The 17,648-nt window shown below is 50.1% G+C and overlaps 1 protein-coding gene and 1 long non-coding RNA gene across 2 annotated transcripts in view; both read right to left on the bottom strand.

Annotated features, from left to right (window-relative positions):
• LOC122930557 (zinc finger protein 585A-like) overlaps window positions 1–17,648 on the bottom strand; it is a 337,659-nt gene that overhangs the window by 12,225 nt on the left and 307,786 nt on the right. The window lies entirely within an intron of this gene.
• LOC122925044 lies at window positions 378–6,914 on the bottom strand. Its single transcript, XR_006387487.1, has 3 exons — window positions 6,852–6,914; window positions 551–642; window positions 378–414 (listed from the first exon to the last, which is right to left on the bottom strand). It is a non-coding gene; the product is annotated as an uncharacterized LOC122925044 (long non-coding RNA).

Genomic DNA, 17,648 nt, shown 5'->3' with positions numbered 1-17,648 from the left:
CACTGGCAGCATGTAATTCCTGCACAATGGCGTACATGTAGTAGCACAGATACAAAAGCTGTGCCCCCATAATCCCCAGTGGGTGTGTGGATGTGACTGACCGTCATGTCCTGCAGGAACAGCCGGGATCAGAGAAGAATCTGATCAGAGATCTCGTTATCCAGCTGACGGTGAACACTTCATGATGTGATGGGGACATCTCCAATCAAAGAGCAGCAGCCGGTGATCGGATTCTCCTCCTGCCCTGAAGGCACCAAGGACAGAATCTGAAGTCACTTTCTCCATTCAGGATTCCATACCTGTGGTGACATCTCCTGGAATGTCCTCCTCCACCTCACTCTTACATGGGGGATCGCCCATCATCCGCTCTTCAACCTTCACTTTAATATCAGTCAGATCTTCCCCCTGATTTATCTGTAACAATTCAGTACAATACAGCAGACAGGTGGGAAATCTAACAGATCCACATAAGAGACCCCCACAATCTATGACCCCTCTATGACTGCAGGACCCCCCTATATAGATGTGTATAGGGCCCAGCTCCATCTACCTGAGGATTCTCCGGGACCTTCTCGTCTGGACAGTCCTGGGAATACAGAGGACGGGGACATCTCTCTGGTGGATTTCTCCTCCTGGATCCATCTGTGGAGACACAAGCACACAGTGACTGAATACATGGCCTCCTGTAGATCTGTCTATAGATCAGAAAAAACAACCACTCCCAGTCTCTTCTCCACTAGGCACAAGAAACCACAAAGGAGAAAGCTCTACAGTTACGTATATATATCTGACAACATTGGTTTTCTCTGACAAAAACATGAGAGGAACTGCCGCCTTGCTGGACAGGAACAGGAACCTTGAAGATCACTGAGAGACAGCTTCATTAGAAGGACTGTAATGCCCGTCTTGTGTTGATCCTGCTGCAGTTTTATTGATACATTTTTATAAAATGTACACTTATGGCAGATACAACATAAAAACCTCTAAATGGAGAATACGCCCCAAAAGAAGTTGAAACTGAGGCAATCCGGGTTCAACATTGTTGATGTGCTGTGAATTTAATATATCTTGGGATTAGAGTGAAATTGGATTTAATTGGCCACCTAGTATTCTACAACAGCAGAGCAAGATGTGTTTGTGTCAAAATGTTGCATCCTGCAAGTGCTAAGCAAAGGTGGTCAGCGCTCCACTGTTCCAATTGCTCACATTGCAGTGCATTGGAGCTACAGATACAGTGAAGAACAGCAAGCTATGCTGTTTCCAAGTTAAGCCCCGCCCCCGCAGAGCTTTCCTGTTGTCTACTGTCTCCATATGGAAGTGACATCACCCCAGATCCACATGTCACTGCACACACATGTATACACTGCAGATGACGGCTCTTACCTTGTGATATAAGAGGCTGGTGCTCCTCCATTACATAGTAACATAGTAACATAGTACATAAGGCCGAAAAAAGACACCTGTCCATCCAGTTCGGCCTGTTATCCTGCAAGTTGATCCAGAGGAAGGCAAAAAAAACCTGTGAGGTAGAAGCCAATTTTCCTCACTTTAGGGGAATAAAAATTCCTTCCCGACTCCAATCAGGCAATCAGAATAACTCCCTGGATCAACGACCCCTCTCTAGTAGCTATAGCCTGTAATATTATTACACTCCAGAAATACATCCAGGCCCCTCTTGAATTCCTTTATTGTACTCACCATCACCACCTCCTCAGGCAGAGAGTTCCATAGTCTCACTGCTCTTACCGTAAAGAATCCTCTTCTATGTTTGTGTACAAACCTTCTTTCCTCCAGACGCAGAGGATGTCCCCTCGTCACAGTCAGTCTGGGGATAAATAGATGATGGGAGAGATCTCTGTACTGACCCCTGATATATTTATACATATTAATTAGATCTCCCCTCAGTCGTCTTTTTTCTAAAGTGAATAACCCTAATTTTGATAATCTTTCAGGGTACTGTAGTTGCCCCATTCCAGTTATTACTTTAGTTGCCCTCCTCTGGACCCTCTCCAGCTCTGCTATGTCTGCCTTGTTCACAGGAGCCCAGAACTGTACACAGTACTCCATGTGTGGTCTGACTAGCGATTTGTAAAGTGGTAGGACTATGTTCTCATCACAGGCATCTATGCCCCTTTTGATGCAACCCATTATCTTATTGGCCTTGGCAGCAGCTGCCTGACACTGTTTTTTGCAGCTTAGTTTGCTGTTTATTAAAATTCCTAGATCCTTTTCCATGTCAGTGTTACCGAGTGTTTTACCATTTAATAAGTACGAGTGACTTGCATTATTCCTTCCCATGTGCATAACTTTACATTTGTCAGTGTTAAACCTCATCTGCCACTTATCTGCCCAAGCCTCCAGTCTATCCAGATCCCTCTGTAGTAGTATACTGTCCTCATCAGTGTTAATTACTTTACACAGTTTAGTGTCATCTGCGAAAATTGATATTTTACTATGCAAGCCTTCTACAAGATCATTAATAAATATATTGAAGAGAATAGGGCCCAATACTGACCCCTGAGGTACCCCACTAGTGACAGTGACCCAATCTGAGTATGTACCATTAATAACCACCCTCTGTTTTCTATCATTGAGCCAGTTACCCACTTACAGACGTTTTCTCCCAGTCCGAGCATTCTCATTTTATATACTAACCTTTTATGTGGTACAGTGTCAAATGCTTCGGAGAAGTCCAGATACACGACATCCATTGATTCGCCGCTGTCAAGTCTAGAACTTACCTCCTCATAGAAACTGATTAAATTTGTTTGACATGACCGATCCCTCACGAAGCCATGCTGATATGGCGTTATCTGCTTATCTCCGTTGAGATGCTCTAATATAGCATCTCTCAGAAAACCTTCAAACAGTTTACCCACAACAGATGTTAAACTTACCGGCCTATAGTTTCCAGGCTCTGTTTTTGGACCCTTTTTGAATATTGGCACCACATTTGCCATGCGCCAATCCTGTGGGACATTCCCTGTCAATATAGAATCTGCAAATATTAGAAATAAGGGTCTGGCTATGACATTACTTAATTCCCTTCGGATACGGGGGTGTATGTCATCCGGTCCTGGCGATTTGTCTATTTTAATCTTTTTAAGTCGCTGTTGTACTTCTTCCTGGCTCAGACAGGACACTTTTAATGGGGAATTTATTTTTACATTCTGCATTTCATCTGACAGTTTATTTTCCTCAGTGAATACATTGGAGAAAAAAATATTTAACAGCTTTGCTTTCTCCTCGTCGCTCTCTGCGACTCCCCCCTCATTACTCTGTAGAGGGCCGACACCTTCAGATTTATACTTTTTACCATATATATAATTGAAGAACATTTTAGGATTAGTTTTACTCTCTTTGGCAATTAATCTCTCGGTCTCTAGTTTGGCCGCTTTTATTTGTTTTTTACATGTTCTATTTTTTTCCTTATAGCTTTTCAGTGCTTCCGTGCTACCTTCCTGTTTTAGTGTTTTATATGCTTTCTTTTTGTCATTTATTGCTTTCTTTACAGTTCTGTTTATCCACATTGGTTTCTTTTTGTTCCTTAACCTTTTATTCCCATACGGTATGTACCTCTCACAATGAGATTTTAGGATGCTTTTAAATATATCCCATTTTGTGGCTGTATTTTTATTTGTGAGGACTTTATCCCAGTTAGTTAGGCCTATGGCCCCTCTTCATTGGCTAAATTTAGCTTTTTTGAAGTTTGGTATTTTTGTTCCTCCCTGTAGAAACGCTCTTTTGAATGATAATTGGAAGGTTATTACTTTGTGGTCACTATTTCCCAGGTGTCCCCCAACCTGCACGTCTGTTGTTCTGTCAGGCCTATTGGTTAATACTAAGTCCAGTATGGCCGTCCCTCTAGTCGGGTCCTGAACCAGTTGGGAGAGGTAATTGTCTTTGGTTATTGCCAAGAACCTGTTTCCTTTATGAGATATACAAGTTTCAGTTTCCCAGTCTATATCTGGGTAGTTGAAGTCCCCCATAATAACCACCTCATTATGATTTGCCGCCTCGTCTATCTCAGTTTAGTAGTAGATTTTCTGTGGACTCTGGTATATTAGGTGGTTTATAGTAAACTCCTATTAGTAATTTATTGTTGTTTTTAGCTCCATGTATCTCTACCCACACTGACTCCACATGTTCATGTCCCTCACTTATATCTTCCCGGAGTGTGGGCTTTAGACAGGACTTTACATAAAGGCAGACCCCCCCCCCCCCCCCTCTCCGGTTTTGACGATCCTTTCTAAACAGGCTGTAACCCTGTACATTAACTGCCCAGTAATAGCTATCATCCAGCCATGTCTCAGTTATTCCCACTATGTCATAGTCCTCCTCACACATCACTAATCCCAGCTCCCCAGTTTTATTAGTCAGGCTTCTAGCATTAGTATACATACATTTGAGAGGTTTATGTATATTTTTTACCCTTCACCTTTCCTTCTGAACTGTTCTAGTCCCTCCTTCCATTCCTCCCCCAGTCCCGCTACCTTGCGCCCGGTCTCTTACTGCACTATCTTCCCCTCCTATAATGTAATTTCCCTCCCCCAGTCCCTAGTTTAAACACTCCTCCAACCTTCTAGCCATCTTCTTCCCCAACACAGCTGCCCCTTCCCCATTGAGGTGCAGCCCGTCTCTACGATAGAGCCTGTAGCCGATAGAGAAGTCGGCCCAGTTCTCCAGGAACCCAAACCCCTCCTTCCTACACCAGTTCTTGAGCCACTTGTTAATTTCCCTAATCTCCCGCTGCCTCTCTTGTGTGGCCCGTGGTACAGGTAGTATTTCGGAAAATACTACCTTTGAGGTCCTTGCCCTCAGCTTTTGACCTAAATCCCTGAAATCATTTTTAAGGACTCTCCACCTACCCCTAACTTTGTCATTGGTTCCGATATGGACCATGACCGCTGGATCTTCTCCAGCCCCTCCCAGTAATCTGTCAACCCGATCCGCGATGTGTCGAACTCTAGCGCCAGGAAGACAGCACACTGTTCGGCGATCACGGTCCTTGTGACAGATTTCCCTATCTGTTCCCCTAATAATTGAGTCTCCCACTACCAGCACCTGTCTGGCCTGCCCTGCTCTCCTGGTCCCATGCTTACCGGTGCTGGCATTCCCCTGACTGGCAGAGGAAGTGTCCGGCTGCGGCAGTGCCATCCCTGGACTGACATCCCCCTCATCTGCCAAACGTGCAAACTTGTTGGGGTGTGTCAGATCAGGGCTAGCCTCCCTGGCACTCTTCCCTCTACCCCGCTTTCTAACTGTTACCCAGCTAGCTACCTCACTTTCCTCAGCCTCCTCTCTGTCACCCTCCTCCTCATCTACCCCAAAGAGTGCTTGCTCGGTGAGAAGCAAACTCTTTTGCAAATTGTCAATGCCTCTCAGTGTTGCAACTTGCCCATTTAGAGACTCGATTAGCGATTCCAAACTGGTAATTTGCTCACATCTTGAACAAAGATATACACCCTCGAAAGGTTGTTCCAGGACTGCATACATCATGCAAGATGTGCACTGGACTGCGTTGTCAATTGTGCAACACATACTAAATGGGGATTACACCACAAAAGCGAAAAATACAATATAATGTAGTAGTAAGAAACTGGCCAATTACAGTCCCCCACTGAAGTCCCTGAATCTAAAGTCACTTAATCTTAAGTCACACACTTACGCAACCACGCGTCGCGGTCAAACTCGCGTTATATAGCTCCTTATATAAATATAAATGCAGCTCACTACACCAGCCTGGTTTGTCTCCCCTCTGGATTCAAAGAGGATTCACATGTCACTGCACACACGTGTATACACTGCACATGACGGGTCTTATCCTGTGATATAAGAGGCTGGTGCTCCTCCATTACATGTCACTGCACACATGTGTATACACTGCACATGACAGGTCTTACCTTGTGATATAAGAGGCTGGAGCTCCTCCATTACATGTCACTGCACACACGTGTATACACTGCAGATGACGGCTCTTACCTTGTGATATAAGAGGCTGGTGCTCCTCCATTACATGTCACAGCACACACGTGTATACACTGCACATGACGGCTCTTACCTTGTGATATAAGAGGCTGGTGCTCCTCCATTACATGTCACTGCACAAACGTGTATACACTGCACATGACGGGTCTTACCCTGTGATATAAGAGGCTGGAGCTCCTCCATTACATGTCACTGCACACACGTGTATACACTGCACATGACGGGTCTTACCCTGTGATATAAGAGGCTGGAGCTCCTCCATTACATGTCACTGCACACACGTGTATACACTGCACATGACGGGTCTTATCTTGTGATATAAGAGGCTGGTGCTCCTCCATTACATGTCACTGCACACACGTGTATACACTGCACATGACGTCTTTTACCGTGTGATATAAGAGGCTGGTGCTCCTCCATTACATGTCACTGCACACACGTGTATACACTGCACATGACGGCTCTTACCCTGTGATATAAGAGGCTGGTGCTCCTCCATTACATGTCACTGCACAAACGTGTATACACTGCACATGACGGCTCTTACCCTGTGATATAAGAGTCTGGAGCTCCTCCATTACATGTCACTGCACACACGTGTATACACTGCACATGACGGCTCTTACCTTGTGATATAAGAGGCTGGAGCTCCTCCATTACATGTCACTGCACACACGTGTATACACTGCACATGACGGGTCTTATCTTGTGATATAAGAGGCTGGTGCTCCTCCATTACATGTCACTGCACACACGTGTATACACTGCACATGACAGGTCTTACCTTGTGATATAAGAGGCTGGTGCTCCTCCATTACATGTCACTGCACACACGTGTACACACTGCACATGACGGCTCTTACCTTGTGATATACGAGGCTGGTGCTCCTCCATCATGGCCTCCTTGTACAGATCCTTGTGTCCTTCTATATACTCCCACTCCTCCATGGAGAAATAGACAGTGACATCCTGACACCTTATAGGAACCTGACAACACAATGACACCGTCATCACCCAGACCCCTCCAGTGCTGTTACTGGAGAATTTCCCAGCATTCCCAGCAGTGTCACCTCTCCAGTCAGCAGCTCCATCATCTTGTGGGTGAGTTCTAGGATCTTCTGCTCATGTATCAGGGGGTGAGGGGGAGGCTCTGTGATGGGGGGAGGGGTCCTGCTCCGCCCTCCTGACTCCTGAAGATGGATGATGGGAGTCACACAGTCCCCCGAGGTCTTCTTCACTATTGTGTACTCCTGTGGATGGAGAGAGACACTTAGGGAATAAACCCTTCAGGGGCCATGTGCTCTCCTCCGGCCCTTTCCTCCTGGTACAACGTGCCTACTTACCTTCTCATGGCTCCTACAACATGACTATTGGTCACTGGTCACATGATACATCACTCACCATACTGGGGGCTGATCTTCAGGTTCTCCATCACTTGGAAGGTCTGGAGGCCGTTCTCCAGGACCCTGGGCTCTTCCTATCACTTCCTATGATGGATTCTCCTTCCCGATGTCTGACTTGTTACAGAATACAATAAAGAGGAGAGAAATCTAGAAAAGTTTACCTCTCCGCTCAGCAGGGAGATGATCTCCAAGGTGAGGTCTAATATTCTTCTGCTGATCTCCTTCCTGTCCATCCTTGGTGGCTCATTCAGGAGAAGAGGAGAGAACTGGAGGAGCTGGAGGCTTCTAGTACTGCAGGCGCCTTTATGAGAAGAGGAGAGGAAATCATCCAGGGGACAAGACCAGATGTCACCTCCAGAACCGCACTTCCTGAGCCTGGAGGGGCCCCACTTCTCAGAGCCCCCACCACATGGATTCCAGGGGCCCCAACATGGAGATTTCTGGTGGCTCCACAGGAGATAAATGTCTGATAGATGCAGGTCCCACCTCTGGGCTGTGCTCAGCTGTGTCCACAACTCCTAGAGAAGAGACTGGAGAGAGCTGAGCTGATGCTGGGCCCCGTTCCATTCATTCTGCTCCTGGAGGCAGGGGCCCCTCACCAGGACAGAGTCCAGTGAATGATGACAACCCCCACTCTCCCCACTACTCCTCCCCCCATCATACTAAGCTGAGGAGCAGAGAAGGATTCCTTGTGTGTAATGTTGGAGAATCTCCAGAGGTGACATGTCTGAGCTCTCCACCACACTGTCTCCTCACAGCTCATCTTACCTGCAGGCTGGAGGAATGGCTGATACCAGAGAGAACAAGAGCCCTGACTACCGACCAGGACCTGCCCAGTATCTGCTGCACTGCCAGAGCTGAAGGACCTGGGGTGACGTCACCGTCATGTGATCAGTGAATCTCCTGGCTAGCTCCGCCCCCTGCACTGATCACATGACGGTGACATCATCACAGGTCCTTTAGCTCTCACAGTACAGTCTAAACTGAAGGGGCTCCTGACAGAATCTAGCGCCGCCCCCAATTCCTTCTGAGAACTAATGTCTAATCTGATCCCTCACAGAACTTGTAGGAAAAGTCCTTCAGCCTCCAAATCAGAACATCACCTCATAAAGTGTCCTAGACCTCTCCAGAGCCCATACATTGTAGGCATTACCCAGCAGCAGATACTGGGCAGGTCCTGGTCGGTAGTCAGGGCTCTTGTTCTCTCTGGTATCAGCCATTCCTCCAGCCTGCAGGTAAGATGAGCTGTGAGGAGACAGTGTGGTGGAGAGCTCAGACATGTCACCTCTGGAGATTCTCCTCCATTACACATAATAAATCCTATTAATGAGAAATGTCCAGTGTCCTCCAGGCTCCTCCTCACTTCATCGGCTGGACCCTATACTTACCATAGAGACTCCCCCCCCCCCCAGCAGGTATGGGGCCTATTAATGAGAATTATCCAGGCTCCTCCTCACCTCACAAGCGTGACCTACAGTTACCATGGAGACCGGCCCCACCCAGCGAGTATTGGGCCAGTGCCCTCCTGGCTCCTCCTCACCTCGCAGGTTGGGCCCTAAATTTCCTAAGAAGACTGGCCCCGCCCAGCAAGTATGGGGCCCAAGGTCTATTAATGAGAAATGTCCAGTATCCTCTAGGTTCCTCCTTACAGGCCGGACCCTATAGTTCCTAAGGAGACCGGCCCCGCTCAGGCTATGTGGTGCGGTCAAGTTTTTTTCATTATTACGTTGTACTCATTTTGAGCTAACAATCAGTTTTCAATTGGTCTTCATTAAAAATGTTGAGCTCCTTTCTCTTTGCAGACTTGAGATTCTCTAGTAGCAGGATCTGAATTTTCACTTTGTTCCGTCAGGCAGCTCAGGTGACGGGCTCTTTATCTCTGCTCTCTGACCTTATAAACATTCATTATAGTTCAGTTCTTACCCTACTGTGTTTATGGCCTCTTAGTAGTTTAGAGATAAGGGTTATTAGATGACCGGCACAAAGTACATTTCTCACAGCAAGGCAGAAGTTAATGGGGTTGTCCCATCTTGGACATCGCTAGGATATGCCCCAGTGTCCGATATGTGCAGGTCCCAGAGGGGGAGCCTGCAATGTTAAGGAGGGCGCAGTGCGCATGCGTGGCCGACTGCCATTCATTTCTATGTGAGCACTGGCTCAGCTATGTCCGTCAGCCCCATTTTCGTTGCTCCCATAAGAATGAATGTAAGGCGGCTGAACATGCACACTGCGCCCTCCTTCACTTTGTGGGCTCTGTTCTAAGTATAGGTGCGGGTCCCTAGCTATATGCCCCCAATGTCCGACCTAAGAATACTCCTTTAACCTTTATGACAAAGCTGCTGAATATTTTTAATAAAGATCAATAAATGATTTTAAGCCCAAAATGAGTAAAATACAATAAAAAAATATTGCGCCCGATAATCCTCCGACAGTGTTACCTGCGCCCTGCTCGGGTTTTGGGAAAAGGAAGTAACAGTTTATCCAGGGCAGAACTCAGGCAGCTGGGGGAGCGGTGCTGTAACCCTCCATAGCTCAGGCTGTGTAGCAGCTAGAGGCAGAGCTCACAATAACGTCTCTACAGGCAAATTTACGCTTTGAAAAAAGGCTCATGCGTAATTAAAGGGGTATTCTCATCTCAGACAATGGTCTGATAGGTGCTGGGACCCGAACTTCCAGCGAGAACAGTTCGGGGAAGGTGGTGGCCAGAGGACATTTGGACTGCATTCTTCTGACTGCGGAGGCAGCTGCCGACATCAGAGGTGAGGAGGTCACTGCCAGGCAAGAGGTCAGATTCCAGTAACAAGAGCTACGATGAAGTACTGCTTCCCGTGCCCACCGCCACCGCCGTCCTGTGTTCTCTTCCACTGTCTCCAGGCCCTCGGCTCCCACTATATTTCTACACTGCTCTGTCATCTCATCTGTGGGCACTGGATCTTACAGAGCAGAACACTGCGGGGTTAATCGTAGTAGTGATAACCTGGCTGCATGTGCAGCCCAAAGTAATGTGAACTGATTAGGGCAAATATAACATCCTGACCGCACCAGCATGCCCTGGCTGAGCTTCTGATCTGCCGTCAGGTATGAGAGGCTCCACTGCTCAGCCGGAGCATGGTACAATCAAGATATTTGCCTCAGTGTTTTTGGCTGCATGGTTTCTCTGCAGAAATAGCAACCTTTTTACATTATTTGAGCCGACATTATTTATTTCAATTACTGCATCTTTCATATTCCTCCCTGGCTAAAAATACTCCTCAAAAATGCTAAAAGGAGTATTCTTACTCTTACGGAAAATATGTCATGCGACCTTGGGCTAAAGTTATGGACCTGGTCTTGTTTGAAAGAGACCAGGATTGCAGCCTTAGCTTCTTGTAATGACCGGCAACACGCACAGGGAGGAAAAAGGGAAAGTCCTGCCCAAGGGAGAGGGAAAGGTGGTGACCCCTAACTCTCCTTGCGGCTGGCACCTGACTGCCCTGACGTCCCTAGACGGGTTCCTCACCCGTGCGGCGATCACGTGCCTAAACCCTGGCTTTCCCTGAAATGAGCCCTAGATAGTGAACGGGCCGGTGGGATCGCTAGTCCTCACCACTGCACTAAGAGGGAAACACCAGGGAGAGGACAGACAAACACAAACACCCAGGTGGACGACAACAACTGTCCACAAAGGTCCAACAGGGATCCGGAGGGTAGCGTTCTAATGCAACAATCAGAGAACGCAGCAACACAGCTCCAGTGGGTCAGAATAGATGTCCAGGCAGGAAGCTCTATATCTGGCAACCAGAGAAGTGTGAGAGGGGAATAGTAAGGGAGTGCTGGACAAGGAACAGCTGAGAGAAGGAGCTACGGATCCCTGAGTGAGCCAAAACGGTTTGCAAAGCAAACCCAGAAAGCTACAATAAGGAAACATCCCTATCTTACATAGAGCGTGCAGCCAACCGCTGCGACCTCCTGACCCCGGGTACAACGGAGTCAGGCGTGGCTCTTGACACCCTTGTGACACTTCTCTACATTGGGAGATAAAGCCTTTAGAAACCGGTTGGGACTGATAGTACCGGAATGTGAACGCAGGTTTCAGCTGCTTTCACCCTCGAACCTATTTTTTAAGATTATGTGTCCATCCCTACCTATGGCATCTAATTCTTCAAACCCAGTCTTGTTGTAAAGCTTAGATTGTCAGCTTTCAAACAAGACCAGACCTCTCTTGTTGCTACACAACCCAAGATATGACAGCAGGGGGAAGGTCACATGGACTTCTGTGTGTGCTATCATTCCCCTTCTCCTCCATCTCTCTGATTGTTCTATATGGGGGGGCCTTTTCTGCCTGGGAAGGAGTGAGAAGATGAGCGCTTTCCCATGTAATCACCCCTCTGTGCCAAATCAGCTTATGGATTCACACCATGACCCAGTTGTGTACCAGTGTCCGGATCATGGTAACGCAGCTATCCTATGCAATGTTTGACCTTTTAACTGGCCTTGTATCAGGAAGCAGGGGGTGTTACCCCTATTCTGGGACCACAGGCACGGCGCAGGGCACGGGTTCCCCTTCAGCTCGGTAGAACACCCGGTGCCCGAGGTGCGGGTGCGCGGCGTGTGCGCGTGCATAGCGTTTCTGCATTATCCGGCTGTCAGGTGTGAGCCTTGCTGAGGGAGATTCCCAGTACACACCTTCCACCTTCCTCGCCTGCCATTGGTTCCTGGGGAGGGTGGTTCCTACCTTCCCTGGCTATAAACACCTGGCCTGAGCTCTGGCTCATTGCTGTGTTATTCCACCTTATGGTGAACACCTAGCCTCCCTGCAGATCCTCCTATTACCTGTTGTTTCTTTGTATCCTTCCCGGCTACTGACCCCTGGACTGTCTTCCGCCTTGAACCTTCGCTGCCTGCCTCGACCCGGATTGGACATTGACTACCCCTCTTGGATTATCCCTAAACTTGTACCGCGTTCTGGGTTGTCAGCTGCTTACTGCCAGTGGGTTCCTCATCCCACTACTGGCTCTCTGGGAGGTTTGACAGAATAACTCAGCCTTCACCATGGAACCCGCAAAAGCAGTGGATCCCATGACGGCCATGACCCAGCAACTTAACCGCATGACGCAGGCCTTCCAGGAGATGCAAGCCAGTCATGAGCACCTGCTGCAGAGGGTTGCCACACAGGAGCAGCGCATCGCAGAGCGCACCGCGCTACCACCCTCGCCTCCCCCTACTCCGGCGCGCACCCTGGAAGTGGTCTCTAGCGAGCCGTCAGTCAGCCTCCCTGAGCGGTTTTCAGGAGATCGGAGGAAGTACCGCTCCTTCATCATCTCCTGCGAGCTGTTGTTTTCCCTGAAGCCGCGTACATATGCCACGGACTTCGTCAAGGTATGCACGGCAATTTCCTTGCTCTCAGGGCCTCCCCAGACCTGGGCGCACCAACTCCTACTAGCCGATGACCTAGTGTTGGCATCTTGGAAGTCCTTTGCCGCAGCTATGCAAAGACTTTATGATGACCCCCTGCGTTCTTCAACCGTCAGGGGTACCTTGCGCACCCTCCGCCAGGACAGACGTCCAGTGGATGATTACATCATGGAATTCCGTGAGGTAGCCCCGGATACGGGCTTGAACGAGGTGGCCTTGATTGACCAGTTACGCATCGGTTTGTCCGGGCTCCTTGGGGGGCCTGATGGGCTCAGTAACCCACCTGGATCACCGCTTCCGGGAGAGACGACAGGAGCGACAACAGACCCCGCCTCTAACGGAGCGCCGGTCGGAACCCTTAAGGCTTCCTGCACCTGTGGCGGCAGACGGTAACCAGGAGGACCCGATGCAGATCGGGGCTGTTCGGGGTCCCCTGTCCACGGTGGAGAGAACCAGGAGAAGAACCTTGCATCTGTGTTTATACTGCGCAAAACCGGGCCATTTTCTGAAGGACTGTCCCATCAAACCTCCCGAAGGTAGGCCGGAGACACCCACGGTATGCATTAACCTACCTATGTATAACAACTCGTCTCATCTCACCATCCCTGTTTCCCTGCAGCTGGGCAACAACAATATTGATCTCTCTGCCATCATTGATTCGGGCGCAAGCAGCTGTTTTATAGACAAAAATCTGGCTTCCCAACTAGGCATCCCGTTGCGCCCTAAGAAGAACCCATCCCAGCTGCATCTGGTGGATGGCAGCACCCTAAAGACGGGACCTATCGCCATGGCATCCCATCCCTTGTTCCTCCGCATCGGCCTTTACCATTCCGAGAAGATCGTGTGGGACATCGTGCCTTCCCCCTTGTTTCCAGTCATTCTAGGCATCCCCTGGCTTAGGAGACACAACCCCACGATTAACTGGACCTCTGGCTCCATCACCTTCATGCCCCCCTCCGGTTCTCCTGTTCACGCCTCTCCGGCTCCAAGCCCTCCTACGGTTCTGGGCACCGTTGAACACAGACTACCCGACAAATATCGGGACTATGCAGACGTTTTTGAAAAAAAAAGGAGCAGACGCCTTGCCGCCACACAGGCCCTATGATTGCCTCATTGACCTGCTCCCTGGAGCCCCACTGCCGTACGGGCGCTTGTACAATCTGTCCGAACCCGAGACCAGGGCCCTAAAGGACTACATAGAGGAGAGCCTAGCGAAGGGGTTCATCCGTCCCTCGACCTCTCCAGTTGGGGCCGGCATCTTCTTTGTGGGGAAAAAAGATGGGGGTCTCCGGCCCTGTGTCGATTACCCGGCCCTGAACGACATCACCAAGAAGAACCGGTACCCACTCCCTCTCATTCCCGACTTGCTGGACAGAGTCAAGGATGCTCGTTTCTTCACCAAGATCGACCTCCGGGGGGCCTACAATCTGATTCGTGTCAGGGAGGGGGATGAGTGGAAGACAGCATTCCGCTCACGGTTTGGGCACTACGAGTACCTTGTCATGCCTTTCGGGCTCTGTAACGCCCCTGCCACATTTCAGTGCTTCATCAATGATGTCTTCCGTGACCTGTTGGATACCCATGTTGTGGTATATCTGGACGATATCCTTGTCTTCTCCAGATCACTGCCGCAACACGAACGGCATGTCAAATCGGTGCTCCAGCGTCTGCGGACCCACAGTCTCTATGGAAAGCTTGAAAAAAGCACCTTCGAAGTCTCGTCCATTAGAGTTCCAATTTTTACCGCCGATTCATTCAGAACTTTTCAGCGATCTGCGCTCCCATCACTGCTCTGACCAGGAGCAACACCCTGTTTGAATGGACCCCGAAGGTCCAACAGGCATTCCAGCACCTTAAGAGGCTGTTCACACAGGCACCTATACTGGTACAACCGGACGCCTCTTGCCCGTTTTTTCTGGAGACCGACGCCTCCGAGGGGGCTATCGGGGCTGTTCTCTCCCAGGTCCAAGGGGAGAAGCAGCTTCTCCATCCCGTTGCCTTTTATTCCCGCAAACTCACCGGGGCCGAACGCAACTATGATGTGGGTGAGAGGGAGCTGCTCGCCATCAAGGACGCCCTGGAGGAATGGAGACATTTGCTTGAAGGAGCCGAAAACCCTGTGGTGGTGTACACCGACCATCGCAACCTCGAATTTCTCCGCAGTGCCAAGCGACTGCGTCCTCGACAAGCCAGGTGGGCTCTCTTTTTCTCTCATTTTCGCCTCCAGATTACCTATCGACCGGGATCCAAGAACGGCAAGGCTGATGCCTTGTCCCGTATGTGCTCCTCCGAGGCCGATCCTGCACCTCCGGAACCGATCCTGCCAGCCACATACTTTCTAGCCACCCAACACTCCTTGATCGAGAGGATCTGACGGGCCAGCACGCCAGCTCCAGAGGAGGCAGCCCATCTGCCAATCATGCAGGGGCTTTGTTACCACCAACAGTGGATCTATGTCCCAGTCTCCCAGCGACTGCCTGTACTACAGCATCACCATGACCACCCCACAGCAGGCCACCGAGGTAGGCGCAACACCACGGAATGCATCCTACGTCAGTTTTGGTGGCCCTCTTTGGCAGCCGACGTACGCTCCTTCATAGAGTCTTGTTCTGTGTGTGCACTCTACAAACGTCCCACCTCAAAACCCGTTGGGTTATTACAGCCTCTGCCAGTGCCAACCCTTCCATGGCGCAACATAGCCATGGATTTCATTGTGGACTTACCGCCTTCACAAGCCTGTACCACCATCATGGTGGTGGTGGACAGATGTACCAAGATGTCCCACTTCATTCCGACCTCCGGTCTCCCGACGGCCCAACAAACCTCGGAGTTGTTCCTCCAACACGTGTTCCGGTTGCATGGGCTCCCTGATTCCATCGTCTCAGACCGGGGCTCGCAATTCACCTCCCGCTTTTGGACCCAGTTTTGCCGTAGCCTTCATATCACTCGCAGCCTGTCTTCTGGCTATCACCCCCAGTCCAATGGGCAGACCGAAAGGACCAACCAAACCCTCGAACAGTTCCTTCGCTGTTACACATCCCATCTACAAGACGACTGGGTGAGCCATCTCCCCTTCGCTGAATTTTCCTTCAACAATCAGCTTCATTCCTCCACTGGGCTCTCACCATTCTATGCCAACTATGGCTATCATCCCGCAACTCTCCCGGATCTCCCCCTTGATGTCCCGGTGCCTGAAGTGGCTCAACGGCTCCGACTCCTACGAGAACTGAGGCGGACCCTAACGCAACAACTCCAGGCCGCTCAGCAGCGGCACAAGATGCAGGCAGACCGTAGACGCACAGAATTTCCCAGGTACAAAGACGGGGACAAGGTGTGGCTTTCCACACAGCACCTCAAGCTGTCCTGTCCCTCCCGAAAACTGGGACCCCGTTACCTTGGTCCCTTCGAGATTGTGAGTATGGTCAACAACGTTGCAGCCAAGATCCAGTTGCCTACTTCCCTGGGAATCCACCCGGTATTCCACGTGTCCTTGTTGAAACCATACCGTGCCAACCCATTCCCGGACCGGGCACCTGCTCCACCACCTCCCATCCAGGTGAATAACGATGATGAGTATGAAGTCCAGGAGATCCTGGACTCCCGCCGCCGGCGTGGGGTCCTGGAGTATCTCATCCACTGGAAGGGGTACGGTCCCGAGGAGCGTTCCTGGGAGCCCTTGGGGAATGTCTATACGGCCGCCAAGGTGCGGGCGTTCCATCGGGCTCACCCCGAGAGGCCTTCCCAGGGTCGCGTCCGGAGGCCGCTCCTTGGTGGGGGGCTCTGTCAGGAAGCAGGGAGGACCACGGGCACGGCGCAGGGCACGGGTTCCCCTTCAGCTCGGTAGAACACCTGGTGCCCGAGGTGCGGGTGCGCGGCGTGTGCGCGTGCGCAGTACACAGGCTGCTCGCACATTTCCGGGTGCATAGCGTTCCTGCATTATCCGGCTGTCAGGTGTGAGCCTTGCTGAGGGAGATTCCCAGTACACACCTTCCACCTTCCTCGCCTGCCATTGGTTCCTGGGGAGGGTGGTTCCTACCTTCCCTGGCTATAAAGACCTGGCCTGAGCTCTGGCTCATTGCTGAGTTATTCCACCTTATGGTGAACACCTAGCCTCCCTGCAGATCCTCCTATTACCTGTTGTTTCTTTGTATCCTTCCCGGCTACTGACCCCTGGACTGTCTTCCGCCTTGAACCTTCGCTGCCTGCCTCGACCCGGATTGGACATTGACTACCCCTCTTGGATTATCCCTAAACTTGTACCGCGTTCTGGGCTGTCAGCTGCTTACTGCCAATGGGTTCCTCATCCCACTACTGGCTCCCTGGGAGGTTTGACACCTTGAGACATGACTTGGATAATAAATAAGCCAGCATCTCATCTGCAGACAGCTGTCTTGGGGTTGGGGATGGACTGGTTTGCCCCTCAACAGTCCAGAGCGGAGAGTACTGGCTCATCCCGAAACAGTTGTCTGGAGATAAGGTGCTGGCTTATTTAATATCCAATTCATGTCTCAAGGCATGTTTAAAGGGTTGAACATTGACTTATAGGATAGCTGCCTTACATCTGGTGGTATTAGAGGCGGAGCTTAAGAGCTCATTTGCATACCCTCTTTCCAGAATAACAGAGGAGCATGTATGGCCTATAAGTCTCCTCACGCCAATTAAGGCACTCTGCACATGACAACTGTAGATGCAGTCAGCGGCGGTGTGAGATAGGGGACAGGGTGCAGTGGAGGGGAGAGTAGTAGTGAGGATGGAGGGGGTTGTTATTATTCGGCTGGACGGGTCCTATGGGGAATATTCCGGGGATTTGGTGCAGACACAGGAATGTATGAGAGCCAGGAGGCGCCTATCACAGCACCAGCC

The sequence above is a fragment of the Bufo gargarizans genome, chromosome 1, assembly GCF_014858855.1.
Source record: "Bufo gargarizans isolate SCDJY-AF-19 chromosome 1, ASM1485885v1, whole genome shotgun sequence".
Lineage (NCBI taxonomy): Eukaryota > Metazoa > Chordata > Amphibia > Anura > Bufonidae > Bufo > Bufo gargarizans.
Note: the sequence above shows the minus strand (reverse complement) of the source record. Positions and strands in the feature narration are given on the sequence as shown.